Source organism: Schistocerca nitens, chromosome 2 (genome assembly GCF_023898315.1).
Source record: "Schistocerca nitens isolate TAMUIC-IGC-003100 chromosome 2, iqSchNite1.1, whole genome shotgun sequence".
NCBI lineage: Eukaryota > Metazoa > Arthropoda > Insecta > Orthoptera > Acrididae > Schistocerca > Schistocerca nitens.
Window position 1 is genome coordinate 1,003,454,974 of NC_064615.1, and position 22,082 is coordinate 1,003,477,055.

Below are 22,082 nucleotides of genomic sequence, written 5' to 3' on the forward strand. Positions count from 1 at the left end.
GTAAACCGGCTCTGCCCAGTTGATAATGAAGGAACGTGATGTTTAATGCGGATTCTGGATTATAACGTCTTTCTCTTGAGGTTACCAGAGGTAAAATAAATCTGTTTGTGCCTCTTAAAAGTAAATGCCTGAACCCACGCATTGCACCTGTGATAGCTCGTTCCACCATACCATTGTGGCCACATTACCCAGCCCCAAGAGTGTGCTGTAACGGATGATGTGCTTAGCTTACAAAATTAGTCACGGTGGAAAAAATGCGAGTCTATTAAATGGTCAAGTAGAAGCAAGCTTCTGACGCAGAGATTATGCTATTCTCATGTCAGCAGGATGTAAAGACTCTTCTAGGCATCATAGGCTGGATGTGAAGCGATTTTGATTTTTCACAAATTCAGCAAATTTCTTAGTTCGAGAAAATCCACTGTGAAGTGTGAAGTTGCCGGATAATTCGATTATTACTGTTATTATTAATATCATTTTATTCATACCGCTGCTGGAACACGACCGTAGTCTTCAGGTAAAACGCGAGACCAGCTAATATGACGTCTGGCGACCGAAAGCACATATCGACAAAATTTTTATCGCCCCTTTCCTTTCGGTGCTGAAGCTATGAGTGTAATTCAAGCGAATCTACAATATCATATTAGCTGGTCTCGCGTTTTACCTCAAGACTACGGTCGTAGTCAAGAGTAATGTACTAAGACTGGAGTCAAGACTTCCTCTGGGAAGTGCCGCAGTCTACATGTTGCTAGATCGAGCATATTGCCAGACATAGAATTCTGAGAGGAGCACGACTGTATTGTCCACCTTTGTATTCTCCTTCTTTACCAAGTAGACGGTAGGTTGAACCACAATAAAGTCTGGAGTGGCGACATGTAGAAACTCTATCACCAGTAACCTTTCTTATACTAGTTATTTATTTCAAGTGACGACACAAACGCTATGTATGGTCACAGGACACTTATTCCATCTTTTATTTGAGCTTCTGTATGTCGATAAAATTGGTTCTAAACTGGGAATGCAACTCAGACCGCCCTTAACGCGGAATTTGATCCCTTCGTGGCAATACAGCTCGGCTACAATTTGTTGTTTGTTCAAAACTGCAGATTCCTCAACACCTTCACATATTACGCGTGAATGGGATCGAATCCTGGCCCGGCACTAAAGATTTAATTATGTATTATCAAGCTCTATCATGAGAACACCTATCTGCTGGTGGATAATAATTTTGATTTTTAATGTATTTTCATTCGTTGTCAACACTAACGATATCTGACGTTTTTAACTCCCAGTGAGACACAGAACTATTTGCGAGATGACTGTAAGTTCAAGATGCTATTCTGAGCAGCTGGTGGAGAAAAATTCGGTAGCTGACGTCTCTCTGTGTGTAGTCAACAACGATATGTGTGGGGCTCTATTCCCAGTGAGCGCTGAACTCTTCGTCATATTATTTCAGTTCGTCGTGTCATTTAATGTTCATACATATTCTCAACTAGCTGCTCGTGAATAACTTTAATTTTTAATGTCATTTTGTGTTAAATAGTTCAAATGGTTCAAATGGCTCTGAGCACTATGGGACTTAACTTCTAAGGTCATCAGTCCCCTAGAACTTAGAACTACTTAAACCTAACTAACCTAAGGACATCACTCACATCCATGCCCGAGGCAGGATTCGAACCTGCGACCGTAGCGGTCACGCGGTTCCAGACTGAAGCGCCTAGAACCGCATGGCCACACCGGCCGGCCCCCACCATCTGGTATCAATGCATTACCCTATCATCCATTATATATAATCATTTTCATAGTACACTTGATATTATAGATGTGTAGGACACAAGACAGGACATAGATAATGTCCGTTTGACGTCAACAGTGTGTAACATTTTACTTTTTTTGCATAGGACAATGTTCCTCTCCAATAATTTTTAGATTAGTTACAATAAGCTTACGCTGCAAGAGAATTCGCTTGTATTTTTCAATATGTGGTCTGTTGTCGGTTTGAAGGCCTTCCATAACATCGGCAACGTAGTGAAACTCCACCGAGGGCTGTCTGGAGTAGGGTGGAGATAGCAATGTGAAAGTTGCGAGCTGTCGAAGACGATCTTCATATTACTAATGCGATTAGGACATCGTATACTCTCGACGACGTTTAGCACCTGTGCAGTCAGTCACCCAATTTCAGAATTCATTTTGAGTAATCCTGCTAAATTCCCAAAATATTGTCTTTTTATATTGATGAGTAATATGGATAGTCGTCACGTTCATGTGCCGTCTACAACGCAAATTTAATGTTACTATCCTAGGAACTAACCTGCAATACGTTTTGTATTTCATAATCGGAACTATCTGCATTAACCGTCATCAGAGCAATGTCAGGGAACAGAATGCAGCAGTGCCTTGCTACCTACTTGAGGACCTGCTTGAGTCGTGTTCTAAGGAAAGGGTAGTTGCTGGTTCACATTATATTACAGTAGCGAGAAGTACCGACTTTTCCTTTTCTCTGCAAACATCCAGAACTAAATTCAGTAACTAAATGCTAAGAATATATTTGCATTGTGCCAACTCAAAGATCAATAGATATGGATATAGATACAGATTTTTAGGTTTAAAGCCATTCTCGTTCTGCGTTGGAATAAACATCATTCATTATTTGCTTGTTCTTGTTACGATTGTTATTGTCATTCTCTCACTCGCAAGAGTTTTCGCATTCCTATTTGGTATCGATGCACATGAAGAGTGGCTATGAAAGAAGGGAATACTGAATGTTACGTCATGCAGAATACACTCATTTACTTCGGCTCCTCGTGATCTACGCTACAGGAGAAGTGAGATACATAAAGTTGACAGTGTGAGGACAGACCTGGTAGCACAACTGTGCAACTACACAGTGTTACCAGATAAAATGGTGCTGCGGAATCGACAGTGTAGTACGGACTTTGCCACAGTAGCAGACAGCTGGTAATTTAGGACCATGACCGTGGATTACACTTTGGTCAGTGCTGGTTAGAGTGCTGCAACTGTAAATGGAAGGCTTTGTTTGATAGTCTTATGCTGATGCTGTCTGAATAAATTATGCCATTGGATACAAAGCGGTTTAGTTTTGAGACATAACCCACGAGGTGGGAAGGCACAGTGGTCTGATTCAGGAATTTCAAGCAATAAAACACAAAAAACAACCCAGGAAGGGAGACATGCATTTGGAATCTGTTCATCGTTACGGGGTCAAACAAGAGGGTAACATTACTGAAACAATGATCGGGCTACTTAGTATATAATAGAGCATACAGATTTCAAGGAGGAAACGTATGAAGACGCAGACTTCCTCGTTATCAATATGTGCGGCATATCTTTCGTGTTAACGAAAGTAAATTCCCGCTTTACCTCTTCTTACGTGTCAAATGAAATGAATGCCATGAGGAATAGAATATTTGTTGACTGCGTCTCTTCTTGCTTCCATCCTTACCAACATATTTCTTCATTCTCGTGGTAATCATGACATTTGAAAGGTGGCTACACTGAGCCACAGCGCCAGAGATCGCTAGAGAGCATTGTTCCGCCCGCCTCCACTGGCAGTGATTATTGAGATGTCGTAGTAGTCAGTGCTTGTCGAGGACTCGTAGTAGTCAGTTCGTGTTGAGATGTGCTAGTAGGGAGTGCTTGCTGAGATGTGATACTGAAAAGTTCTTGTTGAGATGTGGTAATAGCGAGTCGGTGTGGAGATACATTGTAATTATGAGAGTGATTTTGGTCAATATATGAAGGTACGAAACTTGATTTATTTTTCATTATTTCCATGTTTTAAATAATGCGTCATTACAGGTTCAGTCAACAAAGCATCTGGCTTGTGTTCTTGGATTAGAGTGCAATTCTGGTTTTCTTGAGTAATTATGGTATTTCTATTTTCTTTAATTAATTCAGTATAAATGATATTTAAAATTTCTTGTGTTGTTGAAGAAGAACCGTGCCAGATGCGTACGTTGAGTCATACTTCCACACACAGAACAGTTACACTTGTGCTTTGGTTTCGTAGGTTTTATAGTTGCTGGGGACTTAATTAATTAATTGTGTTAATGAAAATTTCCATTTCATTCTTTGTTATTGTTCTATGCAGTCAGATAGCGTAATAATACTAGTCAGGGCCAACCGTTACGAGACTTCGTAACCGAACAGACAGCTACTAAAGCAAAAATTAAAATTATTTGCATTCAACTTTTATTAAGCCCCCATGCACGTGGCGACCGTTGCTTCGGATCGTCCCTTGGAATTCTTCTGATTGTGTAGACAGTAGTATTGTTGTAGTAATTGGTAGTTTAGTAATTGTAGTCTATATTGCATGTGTAGATTTGGTAATTGTCATTCTTCTAATGGTATTTATTTTGCAAAATTTCATTTCTGTTGTCTTGTCTACGGGTTTGACAATTAGTGCAATTATTTCAATTGTTCGATTAATCGTGTTTGAGGGAAACATTTCGTGTGAATGGTATTGTTGGAGATAAAGTGTCATTGTGTGTAATTTTCATATAGTGACGAGTTTGTATGTTTTGTAAATGATTACGCGGTCGATGAAAAAGGCAAAAATGATGGACAGTGAGAATGACGAAATTGTTAACATGGCGAACTCGCCAACAGAGGAAAACAGTATGATGGATAATGAAGTGGAAAACAATGTAATAAGTCGGGAAAATAGTCCGGAACCATTTCAAAATTCTTCTCAATCAGAAAATTTACAGAATACGAGATTAGCGACAGAAGATATGGAGCAGTTGATGAGTGCTATATTAAATTTGGGAGCACGAATGGAAACACGGTTTGACTCACAAATAGGAACAATTAAAACAGAGATTGGAACAATTAAAACAGAGATGGGAACTTTGGGATCTGAATTAAAAACAGTGGGATCACAGTTACGATCTGAAATTAAAACAGAGATGGAAACAATGGAAACACGGTTAGATTCACGAATAGGGACTTGTTTCAAAAACATGAAAGATGAATTAAAGAAAGAAATCAGAGAAGAAGTACAACCGATTTTGAATTCTCACAATAATAGATTAATTGCAGTAGAGATTAGACAAAGGGAACAGGATAGAGAACAGGAGGAGAGAGATCGCGTGATAGTACAGAAATTTTCAGAGTTAAATTTACAATGTGCACACGATAAAGATGAGATATTTGAGAGAATCGAGGAATCCGTACCAAATGACAGAATAAATAATCTAACACAACAATATGAACAGTTAACTACCAAATGTGTCAACACTGAAACCCGAGTCGCGACACTTACGGAAGACGTAAATAAACAGAAAGAAAAAATAGGTGACTTATCGGAAAGAGTTGAAGAGATTTCAGATAAATTGACAAGTCTTAGTTTACATGGGGGAAGAGATTCGGATGATACAGCTCCATTACCATTTGCAGAAACCGAAGAGTACCAGAACATAAATAAGCATGTTGAAAATCAGGGAAAATTTAATGAACGTGTTAAAAGGGAAGTTGAGGCATTACGAAAGCAAGTCAAACAAATTGAAGGGGAAATTGTAGGAAAAGACAGCGAAAGAAATTTGGAATCACAGATAGCAGAGGGGTTTGAAGAAAATAATTTGTTTCATTTACGGGATGCAACAAGAGAGCGCCAGGCGCGCGAACTTGACAATAATCGACATTGGGACTGGGACAGACGCGGTAGGTCTTTGTCGCCACGAGGCGAAAACTTTGACTATAAACACTTTTTGACTGTTCGGAAATTTAAGATCTTCCGCAATTCTAAGAATGACATACATCCATGTGCATGGTTAGATCAATTTATGTACGCACTCCCACCAAATTGGCCACTAAGTCACAAACTGGAATTTATGTGTGGATATTTAGAACATGAACCGGCGACGCGGATGCGCGCACTCATTAGAGATTGTAATAATCTGAATGATTTTTATCATGCATTTCTATCGGCATATTGGTCCGAAAACACGCAAGACAGAGTCAAACACAGTCTTATTATGCAGCGTAATTTCAAACAGTCTGAGTTCCGCACGCCAGCGGAATATTTTGAAGACATGATTCGAAAGAATCAGTTCCTGTCCAACCCTTATAGCCCGACTGAATTAATTCGCATTTGTTTAACTAAGCTGCCACAATCCATAAGACAAATTGCTTTAGCTGGAAGATGTAAAGACGACATCGAGACTTTTAAGACTTTGTTACAAGAACTTGAGTATGACAACGACGACGGGACTTCTTGTAACTTTTTCAGTAACAGTAATTACGATAGATTTTCAGAGAAAAGGGATAGTGATCGGAACGGGCGTTATATGGGTAACTTTGAGAATGACAGACGTAACAGACAGGACAATAGATACCAGCCTTATGACAATAACAGACGTTCTAACAGAAATTACACAGACAATTATAATAACGGTAATTCGTACCGGAATGATCAATCATACGGAAACAGTAATCGGTATCATCAAGACAGAAATTTTTCATACAATAATAGAAACTCTTACTACAGAAATAACCAGGGTAGTAGGTCTAACAATAATTTCAGAAGTGACAGTCGAAATTATACAAGAAGTAGTTATGCAGACAGACAGGAAAACAGAAATTTTAATAACAGACACAACCAAGAATTTGCATCTAACAGACAGGAAGGACCTAATTGGCATCCTCCGCGTGACAGAAATTCAGAGAGACAAGTGGAAATAGTAGAAATTGATCCGCGAAATGTCGGGAATAATCAAAGACGTGACGCAAACAATCGACAATGACTAGCAGCTTCGGCTTCTGGCAGCAATATAGACGGTTCAGAAAGTAATGACACTACGACTTTACACTACGTACGCCTGGAAGACATGAGAGACATTTTGCTAGATGAAAAGGAAAATAATATAGATACATTTTTACATCCTGTTATTGAAGTATGTGTGGGTAAGAATAAGTTCACTGCAGTTTTAGATTCCGGGAGCCCATTGAACGTCATTAGTGAATCAGTTTTTCGTATATGTGAAAGAACTATTGCCTGTCCTGTGTTACCTATTTCTAAAACTACAATTCGAGGAGCGATTTCTGGAAAAGGTGTGGAAGTTAAACAACAGACCAACCTAAATTTCATTTGTCAAGGATACGAATTGTCTGCTAATTTTATTATTGTTCCATTACTCAGTACACAAATTATATTAGGTATGGAGTTTCTTAACGCACATAAGGCAATTTTGAACTTTAAAGAAGGAAGTGTGAATTTGACTGTTGCCGGAATGCCGAAATGTTTGAAATTTTTCGAGTGTTTAGCAAGATCTGAATCAGATACAAAATGTTTAAGGTTTCTTACTTCTGATGTTTTCGCTGAGCATTATGACGACAGTGTGTTTATTCATGACAATGACAATAGATACAGAGACGCGATGGAGGATATAATTAGTAGCGAAGAATTAATTAATGAAAAGGTTAAGAAAGCTGAAGTGCCAGATGACGTTGCAAAAGAAGAGCTGCACCATATTTTGACTTCACATGCTACAGTCTTTAGTCATCACACAGGAACTATACAAGGCTTACAATATTTATTTAAAGTAAAAGAACACACACCATTTCGCGGGAAAACGTACGCTATTCCTTTGGCTTACAGAGACAAGGTTAAGAATGAACTTCAATACATGTTAGATCAGGGCATTATTGAGCCAGCAGTCAGCCCTTATACCAGCCCATTACACGTTGTTCTTAAAAAGGATGGGTCAATTCGTTTGGTTCTGGATTCCAGACAGATAAATAATATCATCATTCCTGAAACTGACCGTCCACAAAATTTAGATGAACTTCTTCAACATTTCCATGGAATTAAAGTTTTATCCACGATTGATATGCGCGCAAGTTTTTGGCAAATAGAACTCCACCCTGATTGTAGAAAATATACTGCTTTTTTAGCCTTTGGTAACTGTTACCAGTTTCGGAAATTACCGTTTGGACTTACTGTATCTTCAGCAGCATTCATTCGTAGCTTAAATGAAATTTTACCTGTTTGTCTTCGTGACAATATTACTTCTTATGTTGACGACATTCTTATTGCTAAACGTTCTTGGAGTGAGCACAACAAAATTTTGGATTCATTATTACGTATTTTTGCACGAGTTGGCATGACAGTGAACTTGGAAAAATCAGAATTTGGTCGTTCTCAGGTGAAATTTCTCGGTCACATTATTTCTACAGAAGGTATTCTTCCCGATCCAGAGAAACTAGATGCTATTCGTAATTATGCTGTTCCTACCACAAAACGTGATGTTCGTAGTTTCCTGGGTGTCTGTAATTTTCTTAGACGCTTTGTTAGATTGGACAATTTGGCCACACCTCGTTTATGTGAACTATCTGGAAAAAATTCTAATTGGTGTTGGGATGAGGAAGCTCAGTCAGAATTTGAACAACTTCGTGATGCTTTAGTTGCTGCTCCACTTCTTTCACATCCGGATTTATCTAAAGATTTTTGTTTGGCGACGGACTCATCATACAAAGGCCTAGGTGCACATTTATTTCAAGAGATAGAAGAAAACGGCGTTGTAGTACAGAAGACTATTGCATTTGGAAGTCGTGTTCTCTCTAAATCCGAAAAGAATTATTCGATTACGGAACTTGAAGCTTTGGCTGTTGTATGGGCTTTCACAAAATTTCGCACATTTTTGTTTGGCAGACATACTAAGGTTTACACCGATCATCGAGCCCTGGAATTTCTTATGTCAACAAAATTAACTCACGGCAGATTGTCACGATGGGCGTTGTATCTACAGGAATTTGATTTTAGCATTGTTTACATACAGGGATCTTCAAATATTGTTGCTGATGCTTTATCACGTGCACCTATGGGTTTGAAACAAAGAGCTGAAGAGGACTGCAAAGAAAACCATTATTGTTTGATGTATATTCAAGGTGTTGCATTTGAGAACTTTATTTCGTCTTCGCTCCAGGACATCGCTAAGGAGCAAAACAAGGATCCAATCTGGAAGGACATTAAGGAGAAGTGGAGGAGAAAGGAAAGCGTAGCGATTAGACAGCATTATTTAGTTCGCAATGATATTCTTTTTAAACGAAAATCGGTCGAAAACTCTGTTTGGTTAGTTTGTATTCCTGATGAGTGGGTCAATAAATTGATTTGGTACACACATTTCAGTTATGCGCACTTTGGTCCCAGAAAATGCTTTCATAAATTACGGGAAAATTGCTACTTCAATAATATGGAAAAACGTATTCGATCTGTTCTTGCCAAATGCAAATTATGTCAGCAGGCTAAGCCGCCAACAGTTTCTCACAGAGCACCGTTGTTTCCTATCATTCCAGCGAAATTAAAGGACATGGCTGCAGTCGATTTGTTCGGTCCAGTGGTTCGTTCTACTAATGGTTTTGCGTACATTTTCGTAGCAGTGGAATTGACATCAAAATATGTGTGTTTTACACCTTTACGCAAGGCAACAGCTCGTTCAGTATCTAATGCTTTCATCAAACATTTTCTTAAAGAAGTTGGTCATGTTGATAAGGTTATATCAGATAATGGATCACAGTTTCGCTCTAAAATTTGGCTTCGTACTCTACGGCGTCGGAAAATTAAACCAATCTTCATTTCACTTTTTCACCCTCAGTCTAATGCTTCAGAGAGATGGATGAAGGAAATCAATAAATTGTGCCGTCTTTATTGTCATCAGAATCACAGAACTTGGGATCAGTATCTTCATATTTTTCAAAACATTCTGAATGAACTTCCTAATGACTCAACTTCTTTACCGCCTCTATTGATATTAAAAAATAAAGTACCAACAAATCGCATTTCTGAAATCGTTCCTTTTCCGCCTTCACGGAAACTGCAGCATTCTGAAGTTGTGAACCTGGCTCTGCAAAATATTGCATCTGCAGCTGCTAGAAGAGAGAAATCAGCTAAGCGTCCTGGTCGTTTAAAAACTTTGTCAGTTGGCCAGAAGGTGTTAATTAAGTCCCACCGTTTGTCTCATAAAGGAAAAGGCTTGTGTCGCAAATTTTTTCTGCTTTATAACGGTCCATATAGAGTTCGCAAAATTATTCATGATAACACTGTTGAAGTAGAAACTCTTAAATCACGACGCTCTAAAGGAATACATCATATATCGAACGTAAAAATTTTTGTGGAATGACATACTTTAGAGAAACTAACAGCTACATGTAAACATGCGGAGAATACAAGGATACCGCGCCGTGTTCCGGCGGCGGCGCCTACTCAAAGCAACAGTCAGTCTGCGCGCCGCACGAGGCAGTCGTTGACCGCAAACAATGAATTCCTACGTCACGCGCCTACAGCTGATCGAGCGCTCAGTGCGAATGCACTGACAGACGTAAACAAATACACAGTCTAATTTCTCGGATTAAATTCAGTATAAAGCTATGGTGACCTCATAAATTATGTTATTAACGTTCAGTATTTTTCAGGATACGGTTGTATAAAGTATTTAAGACCTTCAGGTAAATTCTGTGCGTGTCCGACGTTAAGACGACTTGCTTTGGAGAAAATTTTCAGGAAGAATGTCATTTCGAAGAAGAAAGTAATAGACAAAAAAAAGGTAACGGTTAATTGAGTTTATTTTTCAGGTAACATAATTCCACTTAGGTACGTACTTTAGACGTAATTTGCTGCTCGCGATTACGTGACTCATACTTTGTGCTAAATTTTATGTTCTATGAATTTACTTGTGAAGCGACGTGCTTGTGTACATTTACTGATTTTGACAATTATTGATTAATGAACAGTGTTATTACTTGTGTATATTATGCATCGCTTGGCTGCTATGCTTTTTCACTGATGTCATATTTTTTTTTTATTATGTGCCTGCTGTGCTTATTTATTTAAATTATAATTGTCACCTGATTAGTTGTGCTGTTATGTATGTAGGTTACACTTTGTGATTTATCTGCTTGCGCCTTCATGTGTACTTATTAAGATTACATATGAACATTTATTTGCTTATGTCGATGTGATGCTAATGACCTGTTTATTGTGTAAGGCATGTTTGCTGCTGTGCGTATGGATTGCATATTTACACATTTCTGTTTTGTTGTCATAACTACTCTTCAATTTAGTATATAGCAATGCTGATGTACAGTGTACGAACATAGAGTTTAGGTTACACTGTGGTATTAATTATAGATTGTTCGCTTGGCAGAGCCTCGTTGTAGGAATTGTGCTGCATCCACTTGTTGACTTTCTGTTCTCTACTGGTATATTTACTCGCTATTGCATGTTTTACTTACGCTCAGTGCCTTATATTCTTAAGATAAGAAAATGAACTGCTATAATTCGACGAACGACATTAATACGAGAAACTTCATAGAAGTCACATGAGCTGGAGGTTTTATGGAAGCTGTATAAATTTATGCTAATAGGAAGGAAGCTAATGACATGACATACCAAAACTAGGTTTAGACCATTGACAGTTATTACACTGCCTTCTTCGTGAGCAATTGAAATAGGAAGTGACACTTGACACAAAAAATACTCCACATGTTTGCTTCTGCTATGATTCTTGAAGTGGTGTACACACTGTGAAATATTATGATCATTCACACTCCGTAATCGTACTTAATTACTGAGAGTTATTCGAACTAAAGTCTGTTAGAGGTCATGTATGCATTTCTTTTATTTAATGATGGACAAGGAACCAAAATGTATCTTATAATTTATAATGAGTAGAAAATTTGGGTCAGATGGATTACACAGAGGTTGTGTGTGGACACTGTGTCTTCGGATTGTATGGGATGCTGAATTGAAGCTGCATTAGGATTTTATGAGTACTTGTTCGAGGAGACTGACTAGAGGAAAGAGTTGTTATGGAAGTGAAATGATATTGGTGCTGAGGTTTATATGTATCAACGTATTATTGAGGTATTGAGAGTATGTGAAGTAGATGATTATTGGAGTTTTCGTGGACAAGAGGTAAGGTAAATGATATTGATGATCGACGTATTGAAGAGGTATTAGTGAAGTATTGAGATTATGTGATGCTGAGGTTTATGGGAGTTTTGGTGGATAAGAGGTAAAGTAAATGAGGAGTATATTTTTTTTGTTGGTCCATATGGAACAAGGAGGATGAAGATGGCAGACTAGAACACTAAAGTGGAAGGAAGATTGTCTATACACACACTTTGTTAAATCACTAAGCAGTATATACTTTTTTTTTTGAGAGAGGAAGCATTTGCATATCTTGGTACACTGACAGTTGTTCAGCAACCGTACATTTTGATCTGGCTTGGCAAACATTGGTCTTGACATGATGACTATGACGTTGACTTAACTATTATTGACTGTTATACATTGCTGCCACTACTACTTGATACACAGGATGAACATAAAATTTTGACAGAATTGCATTTACACAGTTAACACTATTCAATTACACAGTAGCACTAATGTGGATGAAAGATGAGTGAGTGTGTTTTGTGTGTTTTCCTTTTATAATCCCAGAGAAGCGATCCCAACCTATCTCCTAAATATTATTTCACTTGTTTGTTGTGGCTTGCACTGACACCCATAAATGTTATAGGTTTACTGGATTTGTGTATTGTAATAGTTAATAGGACAATTATCTGATATCATTTGTGTGTTTATTATGATTTGTATGTTTAGTGTAAGAGCATTGATTATATTTTGTTAAAGAAATTGTATGTGCATTCAAACTATTGTTCATGACTGAACTGTCTCAGTAGTTATGGTGAATAGTATGGACTGTTACTTGCACCTTTTCTACATGATTGGTGCTACAAGGATATGTTTAATTTCTGCTGATGAACTGTGTGATCAGTGATTGTAAAAAAATTATGGACTGTTACTTGTACCTTTTCTACAATATTGGTGCCACTAGGACATGTTTAATTTCTGCTTATAAACTCTGATGAACAGTGTGATCAGTGACAGTGTATTTTATGGAACTGCTTCTGCTGAGAAATGTGACTTGTTGCTGTGTGTACCTACTCAACATTGCTGGGTGCCACTGATGGATTGCTTCTACTGAAATGGAGTCACCTGTTGCTGTGTGCACCTGATCAACATTGCTGGTGCCACTGATGGACTGCTTCTACTGAAATGAAGTCACCTGTTGCTGTGTGCACCTGATCAACATTGCTGGTGCCACTGATGGACTGCTTCTACTGAAAAGATGTCACCTGTTGATGTCTGCACCTGCTCAACATTGCTGGGTGCCACTGATGGATTGCTTCTACTGAAATGAAGTCACCTGTTGCTGTGTGCACCTGATCAACATTGCTGGTGCCACTAATGGACTGCTTCTACTGAAATGGTGTTACTTGTTGGTGTCTGCACCTACTCAACATTGCTGGGTGCCACTGATGGATTGCTTCTACTGAAATGAAGTCACCTGTTGCTGTGTGCACCTGATCAACATTGCGGGTGCCACTGATGGACTGCTTCTATTGAAAAAATGTTACTTATTGGTTTTTGCACCTGTTGACCATTGCTGGGTGCTACTGCTGGAACTGTCAACTGCTTATTCTTGAGCTATGGAAAGCGTTTATGTGAATATTTGTATAAACTGATTTTTTGTGTATTACTGTTTGTGGATAGTTATGAGACTGTTACCTGCACATATTCGTCATTGCTGACGCTATTGATTGAACTGTTTAACCACATAATACTTGTGTAAACTGTTATGTAAAGTCACATGTATGAAAGAATTTGTATTGCTTACTGTATTTTATATATTAGGGAAAGGTCAGTGCAAAGCCAAAATTTTATCTAGTTATATGATATTTACGTATTAATATTATCTTTCATTTTTGTCTGTATTTTTTTTTGACGAATTTGGTGGCATTTTCACCACCAATGCTGGCAAAAATACCATCAAATTCTAGCCGTGGAGGAAGGGCATATGAAAGGTGGCTACACTGAGCCACAGCGCCAGAGATCGCTAGAGAGCATTGTTCCGCCCGCCTCCACTGGCAGTGATTATTGAGATGTCGTAGTAGTCAGTGCTTGTCGAGGACTCGTAGTAGTCAGTTCGTGTTGAGATGTGCTAGTAGGGAGTGCTTGCTGAGATGTGATACTGAAAAGTTCTTGTTGAGATGTGGTAATAGCGAGTCGGTGTGGAGATACATTGTAATTATGAGAGTGATTTTGGTCAATATATGAAGGTACGAAACTTGATTTATTTTTCATTATTTCCATGTTTTAAATAATGCGTCATTACAGGTTCAGTCAACAAAGCATCTGGCTTGTGTTCTTGGATTAGAGTGCAATTCTGGTTTTCTTGAGTAATTATGGTATTTCTATTTTCTTTAATTAATTCAGTATAAATGATATTTAAAATTTCTTGTGTTGTTGAAGAAGAACCGTGCCAGATGCGTACGTTGAGTCATACTTCCACACACAGAACAGTTACACTTGTGCTTTGGTTTCGTAGGTTTTATAGTTGCTGGGGACTTAATTAATTAATTGTGTTAATGAAAATTTCCATTTCATTCTTTGTTATTGTTCTATGCAGTCAGATAGCGTAATAATACTAGTCAGGGCCAACCGTTACGAGACTTCGTAACCGAACAGACAGCTACTAAAGCAAAAATTAAAATTATTTGCATTCAACTTTTATTAAGCCCCCATGCACATTCTATGTGTATGCTGCAAAAGATTGCAAGTGGACAAATTCGACATCGAGGTGCAAAGCGTTACATTTAATTCGAATAAGCTTCCGGTGTATTTTTACTTCGTTTGTATTTTTAGATGATTATGAACGTTACGGAAAATTATCTCACATGATTTATGTTGAATGAGAAACATTGAATGATCCGTTTTGCTTTCCCTACGTTGAAATGATATAATGTCGGCGTCAGCAGCCTTCTTCCACGCCGGAAGCTGAAACTTGTATCATTCTGGATTAATGATAATTGAATGTCTCATATGTATACATAGCCCACAAGGCGACGTCAGAAACCATCAGGGGAGAACGCCGCATAAAAACCAAACGTGCGCGCGCGTCTCCACTCTGAAGAACCGTATCGGAGAATCACGGCAAGCATTTCGCTGAAGAGCTGCCTCGTCAGAGAGCCTAGAAATGGCAGCGTCGTAGCAAGTATTTGTCAACACTCTGATAGTGCATTTACTTCCGGGTGTAGGTCGGCGTTACCTCGCTAAATTCACTTGACATTCGTTTTCCACATCGAAGACTCGTACGATATAATCCACTGCAAGATGACACAATTAGAAAGTATATTTAATTTCTGGACTCCAAGAACGGCGTTCTTCACATAAGTAACACCTGTTTGTGTGTGCATTCGGGAGGACGACGGTGCAATCCCGCGCCCGGCCATCGTGATTTAGGTTTTCAATGATTTCCCTAAATCGCTTCAGGCAAATGCCGGGATGGTTCCTTAGGAAGGGCACGGCCGATTTCCTTCCCCATCCTTCCCTAATCCGAGCTTGTGCTCCGTCTCTAATGACATCGTTGTCGACGGGACGTTAAAACAGTAATCTCCACCTCCTCTGTTCGTGTGTTTAAGGTTGCGTTTTGAGGCTCGGGCAACATCGCAGTGACTATATTCCGCCTCTGGCCGCCAGTGTGTCGTTAGGTCAGAGGTTCCCTTGTGCGTTGCAGTGCTTGTACTATAAGACATAGCAGTTCGAATCACGGTAGAAGCCGCTGACTACAACCTTTTATTTTCCATTTTAATTAATGGAGTTGCAAACTGCTAGTAAAAATTTCTTATGCGAAATCTGAAGAATGCCTTTAAACATCAATCTTCGTCCGATTTCGACTTAGTAAATTAAGTTAATATCATGGATTTCTGCTTTGCAAATTCCAAGGTGCTTCACTGTAAAATAGACCCTGAAAAGATTCGAACCGACTGTCAATGATATAAATTTAAGCTTTGTTCGTCATATAGGTCTAACATGTCAGAAGGTTGTTTATGAAGTGCACATGTTCATTAATGTAGTTCCCTTCTTCTAAATTTTTGCAATAGCATTTAACTGTAGACGTTTTCTAACACCGGCGTTAGCAATTCTTTTCCGTTCTCTGAAAACTTCAAAACGACAAACTTTTCTGGTTTAAATCTGATGACCTTAACTATCACTTCCGATCAACAATAAATACTTCATGAACCCATACATGGAACTCCAAATGTGCAGTGTTCCTGCACTGCTACAGAGCATGCATTGCAAGGTATTCACACAGTTTATTGCATAGACTTACCATAAGGAATGAAACAAGAACTGTAATACACTTTACACCACAGACGCTCACTCTGGCTTGACGAAAACATCCAAACATTGACCAAAAGTTGCACAAATAATTGAGTTTGAAAGGAAAAGAAACGAGGTATGAAGCATTTATAAATTCATCGAATGTAGTGAGGTGGTTTAATTTCGTCCCAGTCTATAAAATTAATTTCGGGCCATACTCAGCTCTTGCCGATTATTGTAATATAATACCCGCCTACTAATCAGGGCGTCTGTCTCCGTTGCTTTTGAGCGTGAATGGAAATTGTAGAAATTTTCTGTGGAGCAACATTTAATAATAAAGCGTTTTAAATCATCAAAAGCGATGAGCGGTAGCAGGCGCTTTCGATAAAGAACGGGGGAGTGCAGCGCCGCTGCTGTCGCCACGGCCGCTGCCAGTAGCCAGCAAATGGATCCCGGAGCTTTGCCGCATACGGCGTCCAGAGGAGGACAGTCTGCAGGAAATCTGCCGCAAAATCGTTACTGGATAAAATTTTGATAGCGGTGTGTCACAAAGCGAAATAGATTGAATCTGCGCTACCATTACATTCACGTCTTCAGCATTCAGACAGAAGAGGCTATAAAAATATTTTGTGCCAGCTGCTCTCGATCCACTGACATTATGAACAGAAACAACGCACGCTACCGCTAGACCACAGGCGTAATCAGCCTAGAGTTTCTCTATCATGGGAGAAGTTTTCCTCCAGGAAGTGCCGCAGTCTACAGTGTTGCCAGATTGTGCAGATAACCGGACTTAGAGAATTAGCGAGTTGGCCAGTTTTTTTGTCCCATGTCGCGATCGGCGCGGACTTAGCCTCTGAAGCGGCCGGCCGCCGGTCAAGTTTTATCTCAAAGAGTGTACATGGAGATGTCAATGAATACTTTTTCTTCACTAAAGCATCAATGAATGGTACCAATTTCTGAGCTCTGCTAATTCCAAGATAAATTTTAAACTGAAGTCTGTCAGTGACCTCCCGTTGGTAGATTTCGTTTTCTTCATTGCGGAAAAAGTTGCTCGCCCAAACATGTAGGTCCAAACATCGGCTTAATAGTAGCTTCAAACCTCTGAAATTGTGGAAATATATGTTGTAGAATATTTTTATACGAGTGTATAAGACTTATTTTATTATAAAATTTATAATTCAGCTGCGTGTCTCACTGTAGGTCTGTAAGTTCTAACTGTTGCTAGACATCCTGACTGACGCGTTTTTAATTGATACTGGTCTGTGTGACCTTCGCTATTAAGTTTCTTACCCGTCCATAATACTGCTTTTCATCTGTTTTGAACGACCTACTCTTCTCTTTAAGCACTGCTACATTAAATACATACGCTCCCTGTTATACCAGAGCCAAGGCAGCCCCTGAGGGCCAGCAATCCATATTACACCACAGAGGACGAGGTTGTCTATGCCCAAGGCGTACCAAAAGCACCATAGTAAACACCGGTTACTTAGATACAAGATCATGGAAACAGACATTCCGAGTACTACTTCCTGCAGAGGGAGCTCGAGCCACGGCGTACAGGAAGTATCACTACGCCAAAACCTCATTGGCTGGAGACAGCTATATAGGGGCTAGAACCAGCCCAGAAGTGCAGTTCACGCCAGATGCCGACCTCGTGTACTGCTACCGGTGAAGATTACGTCTTCGTCTCGGAATTGGACTGTTACTAGTGTTTGAGCGTGTTACCAAGAACTTTTGTGGCAAATTAGAAGTGAACTTTTGTTTGCCTCAATTAGGAGACTTTTTTCGTTATTGTTACCTTTCGTTTGTATGTTCAGTCATCAACCTTGTGAACTTACATCAATAAAAGTTGTGTTTGTGAAAAATTGAGAATTGTCAGTCACAACACTCCCGTTTACAACTACGGCGAAGTGAACATATAGACACTGCTCTGAAGATAGCGCACAGGTTCACTTTCCCTGCGCTACACAATATCTGACAGCTATATTTTACCGCGAGCGATCACTAACTAATCGTTGATCAAGCGTTAACGCTCGTGCTCGACTAGCCGGCTACTCAACAGGCCTCATGTAAGCCAACGGAGCAATGCAGCTGACCATTGTTTTGCTTCTTTGGCACAGCTGCAACTTGTACATGGGAGGCGGCGGATGATTCACGAGGCTCGGTCCATTTACCAGTTATCTCCAGAGGCTTATCAACAGTCGTTATAGATTGATTCTAAATAATGGCTACCGGTGGAATATTCACAAGGCAACGGTCTGTGGACAATAACACTCCCGAAGTCGACTGACCTTCCCAGAGTACCGATCTGAACACAACTGAACACCTCTCACGTGAGATGGAGCCATGACTTCAAGCCAGACTCCAGCATGTGACACCACTACCGTCTCTGCTTTCGGCTCTTGAGAAGAATGAGTGGCTATTACTCCAGAGATATTCAGACATCTCATTGAAATTCTCCTCAGCAGAATTGAAACTGTCAGAAAGGCAACGGTTCGATACCCCCAGCAATAAAGTCCACTGCATATGGACAGATTAGATAGAGTATTTTAGTCTGATGGTTCTGCCTCACAATTCAGTTCTTTGATTGATTTTAATTTCAGATTAAGAGGAAAAGTAAGTCGGATAAAAGGTGGTCATGGTATTAGGAGCTAGGCACCGTAAACAAGCCTTCAAGATGACGAGTATAACGTAACGTCTGCTAAGTTCAGGCTGCAAACTTTTGTCTACACTGAAGGTGTCCTCTCTAGTGACCTGGTTTAGTACAAGAGGAAATTGTGTCGCAAGCTGTGTTCTTCGCAATGGTGCAATATTTTTTGTGCACCATTACTTACACTGGAAGAAGTGGAAAACAGGAAAACTAACAAGAGCACGTCCAGCGGCGCAGCAGCAGCTGCGGCGACCTGGCTCGTGATGGAAGGTGAGCCTCCGATTCCATGCACAGTGGAACTAGTCCCACTGAGGTAAGTGCCGTGCGAATAACTTTCTGGGGAGGGCAACCAATGCTCAGAGACATTGTAAATAACGATAAAATCATTCAACACGCAATAACAACAGATAGTTCCGAATAAAGCATGTTCATACAGCTATGCGGCTTTTGAGAACACATCGTCATTCTTCACATTTTAATTTTTATAATTTTCATGATAATTTGTATGGTTATTGAATATTGAGTGCTGTTACTGTAATTCAAAAGTGCCTTGCTCGATAACAAAGGCGATGATTATTTCGTCGCCTGCGCTATTGCAGACGTAGTAATGGCAGCATTCTTAGCCATAATTTGTGAAAAATACTACAAGAAGTATGGTAGAAATTAGAGCTTCGGAAAGGCCTGTCGGTATGAAAAAAGAAGCGGGATTTGGAGGAAAAACTGTTTGCCACGACTGACGACCTACAGCAATATCAAACACGGAAAAGCTGGCCTAATTTAGCGTAGCGGAAAACGAAGCAGAAAACACAATCTGCTCAGTCCGGCAGTGAATGGAAGTATAGCGGACGTTGACGGAGACCCCTGAGTGGTACGAAGGGTATCAGGCACTGCGAGGCCTCGGACGATAGTACGACAGTTATAAGGTACGTCTTATATCAAGAAAGGGCGGAGATTTTCAAACAGAAGGGATACGTGTAAGAGAAGATGTGACACATGGAGCCTGAAGATTTTTTTCGATGGCATCTCCCATTTTTGCCTTCAGAATAGGCAAAAATATGCAAAAGTAGAGTAGCAGAATAATCGTGAAAAAGGCAGCTGCCAAGAAGACGGTTGCAAACATAACTGAATACCATAAAATAAAATTATGTGACCGAAACTGTAAATTTAACACAACTTACCTTTTTTGCTAACATATCGATAAGATATTTTTTCATTTCTGAGAATAAACTTATTTTTACATTTACATAATTTCTGTAAAAATTTTTGATTATGTGTCTCTTCTTACCGTCCTTCCTACAGTTCTCTTAATGTACTATTTAATTTTAATTACTACTAATATCTGTAACTCTCTTTTGAATTACTAGACCTTATTTATTTGTTATCTACATGGTTACCCTGCAATTTGCACTTAAGTGCCTGACTGAGGGTTCATCTAACTATTTTCATACTACTTCTTCACCATTCCATTCTCGAATGGCGCAAGGGAAAAGGGAACACCTCAATCTTTCCTTTCGAGTTCTGATTTCTCTTATTTTATTATGATGATCATTTCTCCCAACGTAGGTGGGTGTCAATAAGATATTTTCGCATTCGGAAGAGAAAGTTGGTGATTGAAATTTCGTAAATAGATGTACCCGCAAAGAAGACCGCCTTTGTTTCAATGACTGCCATCCAAACTAGCGTATCATATCAGTGACACTCTCGCCCTTATTGCGAGATAACACGAAACGAGCTGCCCTTCTTTGCACTTTTTCGATGTCCTCCGTCAATCCTAACTGGTAAGAATCCCACACGGCGATTCAACATTCCAGCACAAGACGGAAAAGTGTAATGTAGGCTGTGTCTTTCGTGTGTTTGACGCATCTTCTAAGTGTTCTGCCAACAAAGCACAGTCTTTGTTTCGCCTTCCCCACAATACTATCTATGTGGTCTTTCCAATTTAAGTTGCTCGTTATTGTAATTCCTAGGTATTTAGCCGAATTGGCAGTCCTTAGATTTGTACGATTTATCGTATACCCAAAATTTATCGGATTTCCTTAAGTATCCATGTAGATGACCTCGTACTTTTCTTTGTTTAGTGCCAATTGCCACTTTTCGCACCATACAGAAATTCTCTCTAGATCATTTTGTAATTGTAATTGATTGTCTGATGATTTTACTAGACAGTAAATTATAGCGTCGTCTGCAAAGAATCTAAGGGGGCTGCTCAGATTATCACCTAGATCATTTGTGTAAATCAGGTACAGCAGAGGGCGTATGACACAACCTTGCGGAACGCTAGATATACTTCTGTTCTGCTCTATGATTTACCGTCTATCACTACGAACTGTGACCTCTCTGAGAGGAAAGCATGAATCCAGTCACACAACTGAGACGATACTCCATATGCACGTAATTTGATTAATAGTCGCTTGTGAGGAACGGTATCAAAAGCCTTCTGGAAATCTAGGAATATGGAATCGATCTGAGATCCCTTGATGACAGCACTCATTACTTCAAGGGAATAAAGAGCTAGCATCATTGCACAAGAACGATATTTTCTCAATCCTGTTGGTTACATATTAATAAGTGATTTTCTTCAAGGTGATTAATAATTTTCGAGTACAGTATATGCTCCAAAATCCTACTGCATATTGAGGTCAGTGATATGGGTCTGTAATTCAATGGGTTACTCCTATTTCCTTTCTTGAATGTTGGTTTGACCTATGCTACTTTTCTGTCTTTAGGAACAGACCTTTCGACTAGTGAGCGGTTGTATATGATTGCTAAGAAAGGCGCTATTGTGTCTGCATATTCTGAAAGGAACCTGATTGGTATACCATCTGGACCGGAAGACTTGCCTTTCTTAAGTGATTTGAATTGCTTCGCAACACCTAAGATATCTACTTTTACGTTACTCATGCTAACAGCTGTTCTGGTTTCGAATTCTGGAATATTTACTTCATCATCTTTCGTGAAGGAATTACGGAAAACTGTATTTAGGAACTCCGCTTTAGTGGCACCATCATCGGTAACATTTACATCGCTATCGCGCAGTGACGGTATTGACTCTTTTCTGCCACTCGTGTACTTTACATACGACCAGAATCTCTTTGGGCTTTCTTCCATATTCTGAGACAATGTTCCATTTTGGAAACTATTAAAAGCATCTCGCATTGACGTCCGCACTAAATTTCGACCTTCCGTGAAACTTAGCCAGTCTTGGGGATTTTGCGTTCTTCTGAATTTGGCATGCTTTTTTCGTTGTTC